Source organism: Ammospiza caudacuta, chromosome 5 (genome assembly GCF_027887145.1).
Source record: "Ammospiza caudacuta isolate bAmmCau1 chromosome 5, bAmmCau1.pri, whole genome shotgun sequence".
Taxonomy (NCBI): Eukaryota; Metazoa; Chordata; class Aves; order Passeriformes; family Passerellidae; genus Ammospiza; species Ammospiza caudacuta.
Genome location: NC_080597.1, coordinates 27,989,088 through 27,995,716, shown reverse-complemented (window position 1 = coordinate 27,995,716; position 6,629 = coordinate 27,989,088). Strand labels below are relative to the sequence as shown.

Below are 6,629 nucleotides of genomic sequence, written 5' to 3'. Positions count from 1 at the left end.
GCTCTGCCCTGGGACGGAGCGGGAATGTGCTGCCATTTCGGGCCATGTGTGGTAGGAGCTCCGTATCTGTTTCAAGATGGGCAAGGGGACTTGTAGTTCAGCAGGAGAAAAGCAGAAAATCATCAAAATCATCAACCCTGTCGCGGGTAGGATGCCGCCTCCTTTTGCTAACACAGGCGTATTAAATGTTCTAGGGTGTGGTGCGTTTGCTTTCTTCCTTCGTTCGGCTTTTGTGGTTTTGGTTTGGTTTTTTTTTTTTTTTTGTTTTAGACTCAGAGTGCCTTGTTCAGACTTGAGTAGAGGCACGGCTTTGCTTTCCAGCACCTCTCCGTGTGTTTGCGTCACTCGGGGTTCGGGGGAAATCTGCGCTGCTAAGGTCGGGTGGAAATCTACCTGGGGAGGCTCTTCCTGAGGCCAGTCCTGCCTTTAGCCGTCCGGGAAGAGCCGCTGGCCAGCAGGCCGGCCCGCCCGTGTGCCCGGCCCCGGGACGCGCACGGCTCCGCCCACCGCTGCGCGAAGCCGCCGCGTCACCCGCGCCCGGCGGCGCTGCCCCTTTAAGAGAGCTGCGGTGACGTCATCCTGATCCCCCTCCTTCGCGGGCAGTGGGCGGCGCGCTCGGTGCCGTGCGCAGGCGCCGAGGGAGGGCCGGGCCGGGCCCGGCGTCGCCATGGGCTCCTGAGGCCTCCGCGCCCCCGCGCCGGTGCCGGCGCCGCCCGCGGGGCAGCGGGCAGGGCCCGACCCGACCCTTCCTCGCCCCACCGGGCTGGGCCGCGCCCGCCCGCCCGCCCGCTGCACGGTAAGACGTGGCGGGGGCGGCTGCGGGCGCGCGGGCCGGGCCGGGCCGGAGCGGAGGGGCCGCGCTGGCGCGGGGGTGGCTCATTGTGGCGCCCACGGACTCACCTTGCGCCCCGCCTCGGCCCGGTGTGGTCGCTGTTCCCGCTCCCCCGCATTGCTACTCCCGTTCCCCGGCGTAACCCGCGCTACTCCTCCCGTCCCCGCTCAACCCTCCGCTCCGTTCCCCCCACGGTGTGCGCCCCCTTCTCCTCAGGGCTGCCCCCGCCATTCCGCTCCGCGCACATTCCTCTGGCACGGCCTCCGTACCAGCGCACACACCCACACCGCCCGCCCCCGCGTCTACCCGCAGCGCCCAGGGCAGCCCCCACCCCGGGCAGCCCACCCCGTTCCTTGCACTCCCTCCTTCCCCGCAGCCTGTCCTTGCTGCAGCTGTTCCGCTCTCGCTGTGCACGCACACGCCCCAGCACAGCCCCCTCGTTCCCAGCGCTGTCACGCTCCTGGGTGCCCTTGGGTGGGTGTCACTGTGTGCACGGCTGTGTCTGTCCGGGGTGGGCTGGGAGCTCAGTAGGCTGTAGTAACGTGGTGGGCACCAGGTTTGTGTGTGCTGGGGTTCCTTTGGTTCTGGGTGGACTGACAGATACCTCGTGCATGGGCTGGTGTGGTAGGTGTGTGCGGAGGCTGATACTGTGCCTGCGTTCTCTTGCACTGTCGGTGAGTTGTGGTGGGTCTCGTTCGGATGCTCGTGGTGACTCGAAATCTTAATTGCTCTGAAAGGGCTAAAGTCAGCCTCGTCAGCTGCAGCTTGTAGTGGAAGGAGGGCTTTGGGAGAGCGTGTGCGTGACTGAGTTCTGATGAATTGTGGAAAGGAACTAGAGTGATTTCAGGGACAGCTCTCTGAAGGCTGCCTGGAACACTCTGAAGCTGTCAAGAGTGGGTGGAGGAGGAGGAGTGGGAAATCTAGAGGAAATAGTGAAGATGGGTTCTGCTTACAGAAAGTTTCAGATTGTTCTTGACATGTAAGGAGCTTGAACAGGAGTAATTATTGAAGACATAAGACAGGTTTCCCCAGAGAGAAAACTGTTTACCTCTGTTAAAGATAAAAATAGAAGACACTGATCAATAATAGAGCAAAGGCTAATAGGGTGAATAGAAATGGCTTTCCTATCCTGCAAAAAAAAAGAAAACAGTCAATGAAAACATAATAGAGCATGCATCCCACTAACAAAGATTTGGCTCTTTTAATACAGCAGTTAACTGTGCCTTTGAACTTGTGTTGCTGGAAGTTACCCTTTGGTCTAAGAGCTTAGCAGCCTCCCTAAAAGGGAACACAGATTTCTCTAGAAATGTTGGTGTTATTCAGGTTTCTAATACTAAAGGTTTGTATTTGTGTGATACTGTTTGTCAAAAAAATAAACTCTCACACTTTTTAGGATGTTGGCTAAGTACTAAACAATACGGGTTTTGGGAGAGCTTTTATTATGGTGGAGGTATCCCAGAAAGGCCTACTTCAGGCTTTCTTTTCACCATTGTTCCCAAGAAAATTGGTTTCAAAGCTGCTCTGGTCTAAGGGAGCAGGTTTTTAGGTCCTTAATACTGTCATTATTACAGTTGTGCTGTAAACCTTAGGTGGCGTGGAAGCAGCAGGTGGGTTCCTGTGCATCTGGAGCAGGAGTGATTTGGTCCTATGGCAGAATGGCTGGGGAGCTTTGCCAGTGGAGTCAGCATTTCTGACCAGCTCGGTGGTGCGGGCAGGTGTTTGCTTTGTGATCCGCTCGGGGCTCTGCATCGGTTCAGAGTGCTGGACGGGTGGAGCAAGGGGATGAGCCAGCCACTCCCAGCCACTGGGCACCTTTTGGACTTCAGTTTATCTGTCTCCTTAGGACACGTGGCGGTCTAAAGGGGAAGGTTCTTAGATAAACTGGTCAGAAACTGAAGTTCAGTGTGACTAGCTGGTCTGGCTAGACAGCATTCTGAGCTGTATGTCTCTAACCATTTGACAGAATCCAGCTAGAAATCTGCCTTGTTCTCTGTCAGGTGCTTTGCTGTTTGCTGGTAGCAGGCTGGGAGGTGAGCTTTTGCAATTGGGGATTAGGATTCTTTTCTTCTCATGGATAAAAGAAGGGTGGGTGGGTTTTTTTCCTAGCACAAAATAGCTTTTAAAACACCTCCTTCCCCCTCAAAAAAGGTAGTTCCTTTTTCTACCCAGTTCTACTGCTGCACTAAGTAAAGCATCTAATAATCATGTTTTGGTGTGAGATGACAACCTCTTAATTTCCACATGGGGAACTTACCCTTCATTCCTTCTCCCTTCCTGTTTTGGTTTCTCTTTTAATTGGCTTATGTTTACATTGAGGGAGATAATTGTTACCTGCTCCTTCTAGCAGAAGTGCCTGTTTCATTTTCCAGCAGCTCTAAGGATATCTTTGAGCTCTTGCAGGAATGTCTGGTGGAAGCAGTGAATTCCTCAGGAGATGTTTGTTGTTTGGTCCTGGCTGCTTCAAGAGCTCAGTGTTGTATTGAATGAAGTTTGAAGTAAAACACGAAGTTTCAAATCAGACTTGCTGATTCTGAAGTGCCATTGCTATGACTCGTTTTTTCAGTGTTTCCAGCCTAAAACTGAGGAAACCAAGGAAAGCAGCAGTGAATGTACAGGTTGACCTGTCTACAATATGAAGAGGACAGCACAGCCTCAGAGAGAAATTGCATTTAGCCTTTGTACAGTCGAGTTTTCTAGTACACGCCTGCTGCTGGCTGCCCGTGTAACAAAGCAGCTGGGTGTTATTGAGCGGCCCTGGCTGGGGGCAGAAGCTCTTCTCTGCTTTAGAGTTTGTGATTGATTGTCAAGGCCCTGGAAATTTCAGGTGCTGTAGAGAATAGCACTGGGTTGGAGTTTTGTGTGCTGCCTTGCCCAGCTGTTTGCTTGGAGTGCTGTGTCTGTTGTGTGCTGTTCTCGCTTCTTCCCAGACTCATTGGGGTTTGCTTTCTTGTGGTGGAAGAGTGGTTTCCTGTCAAGACATCACACCCTGCCAGCGTGCTTGGGACTCTGAAAGCAGTTTGACACTGTGATAAGATGAATTGAAACTCTTAGCTAAAACAGCTGTAAAATATTACAGTGCTTGAACTGAAAACACCCTTATAGTAAGGGATTTAGGGTATTTTTTTCTTTCCCCCCCCTCCCATTTTTTTCTGGGGTTTGGTGGGTTTTTTCTGTGTTTGTTTTTTTTTTTTTCCTGCATGGACTACTTTTGGGGAGAGCAACTGGACTTGTTCTCAGAGCATCAATTCCCCAGGAAAGTTTTGGAAGTGAAATTCTGCCAGATAAAGCTGTGAGTTGCAACCACCCTCCAGGAGTCTCACCTCAGAGTCTCTCTCTTCTAACAAGAGGCGGGGGCTAGAGTACTTGCTCATAGCCAGGTTCTCTCTCTTTAAAAATCAGGTCAACCTCCATGGGGTTTTTGTTTCTGATGGTGTAAGTAACATGTCTGGGAAGGCAACAGAGCAAGCTGTGTCCAGGGAAAATACAGTGTATAGGCAAGCTGCTCAGGAACTGTGCTGTATCTGGCTTTGACCAGGTCTTTATAGCCCTCGAGGGGAACAATTCACAGGAACCTGAACAGGGAAATAACTGACATTCTACCTGCAGTATTAACCCATACACTGCCTGGCTATTTGTCTGCCCACCCTCAAGTCTGTCTCTGTATTGAAAGGATGGGAATGTTGCTATTATTATCTTACAGTCACAGTGCCTGGGAGTCTGATGATACTGAAAGGATCAGCTATTTGAGGATGTTGTGTAATGAAGAGTGACCAAGAGCACAGAGAGTTGGTGTCATGGCCTCAGGTTTTTTTTGTGTCTAGCCCCAAAGCGTCCATCTCTGCCTGGGTATTTTGTACATGTGGCCCCCGATCAACTTGCTAGTAAAAAAAAATCCCTCTGATTCAGCAAAGAAAATGACTGCAACATGTTACACAGTGCAGCAGTTAGGCTTCAAGAAGGAGATGAGATGAAATAATGCCTTAAAAGCTGACCTTGCGGACCCAGTGTTCCCTCCTCAGGCTGCAGAACATGACGTGGATGCTGTTGGAGGCTGCTGAGCTGATTGCTTGGGAGCCTGCAGCTGCCTGATCATCTCCAGCACAGATACAGCCTCAGCAGCAGTCATGTAGCTGTGTCTCTGTCCAGGTTACTTGAAATGAATGTGGACAAGTCAGTCACTTCAAGAGGCAGGTTGGAAGTGAGTGAATTTCTCTTCCTGGCTCACCATATCTTGTCTCTTCCTTGCTCTTTTTGCTATGAAAGAATGGTTAGTGGTGGGTGAAGCCACTTGCAGCTGTTTGTCCTGTCAGCTGGGAGTGACTTCTCTCCTCCAAACTCTTCTGACTTACAGACTTCCTTTCCCCCTTCCCAATGACTTTGTGATGGCACTGATTTTACAAGAGTCTTAAGCCAAAAGTCATTCATACAAATTCCCTTTCGAGTAACTTCATGCAACTGCATAATTTAATGTCAGAGCATCTGGAAACATTGAGTTGAAGCTTTGTCCTTTTTTTAAGCACGCACCCTCTCGGGTTGATGCTTGACATGATTTTTTTCTCTATAGAGAAGATGCATTGCTGCTGATGGCTTTTAGTATAAAGAGACTCCCGTGAGTCCAGGAATACAAAGGTCCTAATTCAGCTTTCAGAACTTTGTCTCTGTAGTATTTTTATTAACAAAATGGCTTTACAGTGTGTGTGGCCTTGCGTGCTTTGTTGAGAATCACTGATTTTACTCCTGCAGCATTCATCACTGCGACATGTTTGCACCAGAGAATGATTGCTGGGGAAGTCAGATGTGCCATTGCCCTCATATGCACCACTGCACAGTTGCCTAGACCTCTGATAAGATGTCTGAGTTCTTTCAGCTCATTTACTTGCTAAATTGAAGTGTGGATCTGATCTGATAGATTCTATATGTCATCTTCTGGATGGAGAAATATACTCTAATGTATTAGAAAAACTTCCTTTGTGTGTGACTGCCACAAGTTCAATACTTTTCCATGCTGCTGTAGAGTTTGAGTTTTGGTTCTTAAAAGAACCATATACCCTGTGGTAATTTAAAAACTGTTGTCTACCCTGTCTTGGCACTCAGAGGTGGGAAACAAAAAAAAAGCGTTGGTGGAATAAGTTCTGATTTGACTTTGTTCTTGAGAGTTTGGAAAATGAAATGCAAACATCCTCTGTCATGTGGGACACAATTGTTTACAACACATCCTTTTTTCTTCTTGCCTCTTTCCCCTCTGCCAGTTGCAGAATATCTTTACACTCTTTCTGTGTTTCTCCCCTGGGAGCAGAGGGCTTGCCTGGTTTATGTGGGGTTGGGCTGTTGGGAGTATGGGAAAGGGATGCAGTGCGTGGCCCAAGTATATTTGATCCTGTTCTCAAAGCAGAAAAGGTTGGGGAACATCCCTCCTCCTCCTCTCCCTCCCCCTTTCTCTCTTTTCCCCGTCTCCTTCCAAAAAAGGGACTAGATGTTAGATATTGACCCATCACAATGTGGGTCAGTCCACAAAAAAAAAAAAAAATAGGAGGAGGAGGGCTGTGCAAATACAGTGAGACAACAGAAATTAATAGAGCAGAAAAAAACTCTGGAAAGAAGAGTGCATGGCTCAGGGTAAAAGGGTTTTGTTGTTGATTCTGAGTTTTTTTAATGGGCACATGGGGAGGGGAAGCTTCTCTTAGGATGACTATAGGCTAGCAAAATGGGTGGGGGCTGTGTGAGCTGCATGTGCAGAAGATTTTTGTGGTGTTCTCAGATTTTAGTTTCCCTAAAATGAGGAACATAGGAATGTGAC

At 49.5% G+C, this 6,629-nt stretch overlaps 1 protein-coding gene across 3 annotated transcripts in view; it reads left to right on the top strand.

Annotated features, from left to right (window-relative positions):
* The first annotated feature begins 642 nt into the window (after nucleotides 1-642).
* TMEM184B (transmembrane protein 184B) overlaps nucleotides 643-6,629 on the top strand; it is a 30,264-nt gene continuing 24,277 nt past the window's right edge. For 2 of the 3 annotated variants that reach the window (XM_058804496.1, XM_058804493.1), the window contains exon 1: nucleotides 643-796. The gene's annotated coding sequence lies outside the window, so the exon portion shown is untranslated. Of the gene's footprint in view, nucleotides 797-4,840; nucleotides 5,024-6,629 lie in introns of those variants that run through there. The other variant, XM_058804494.1, reaches the window with a different exon arrangement.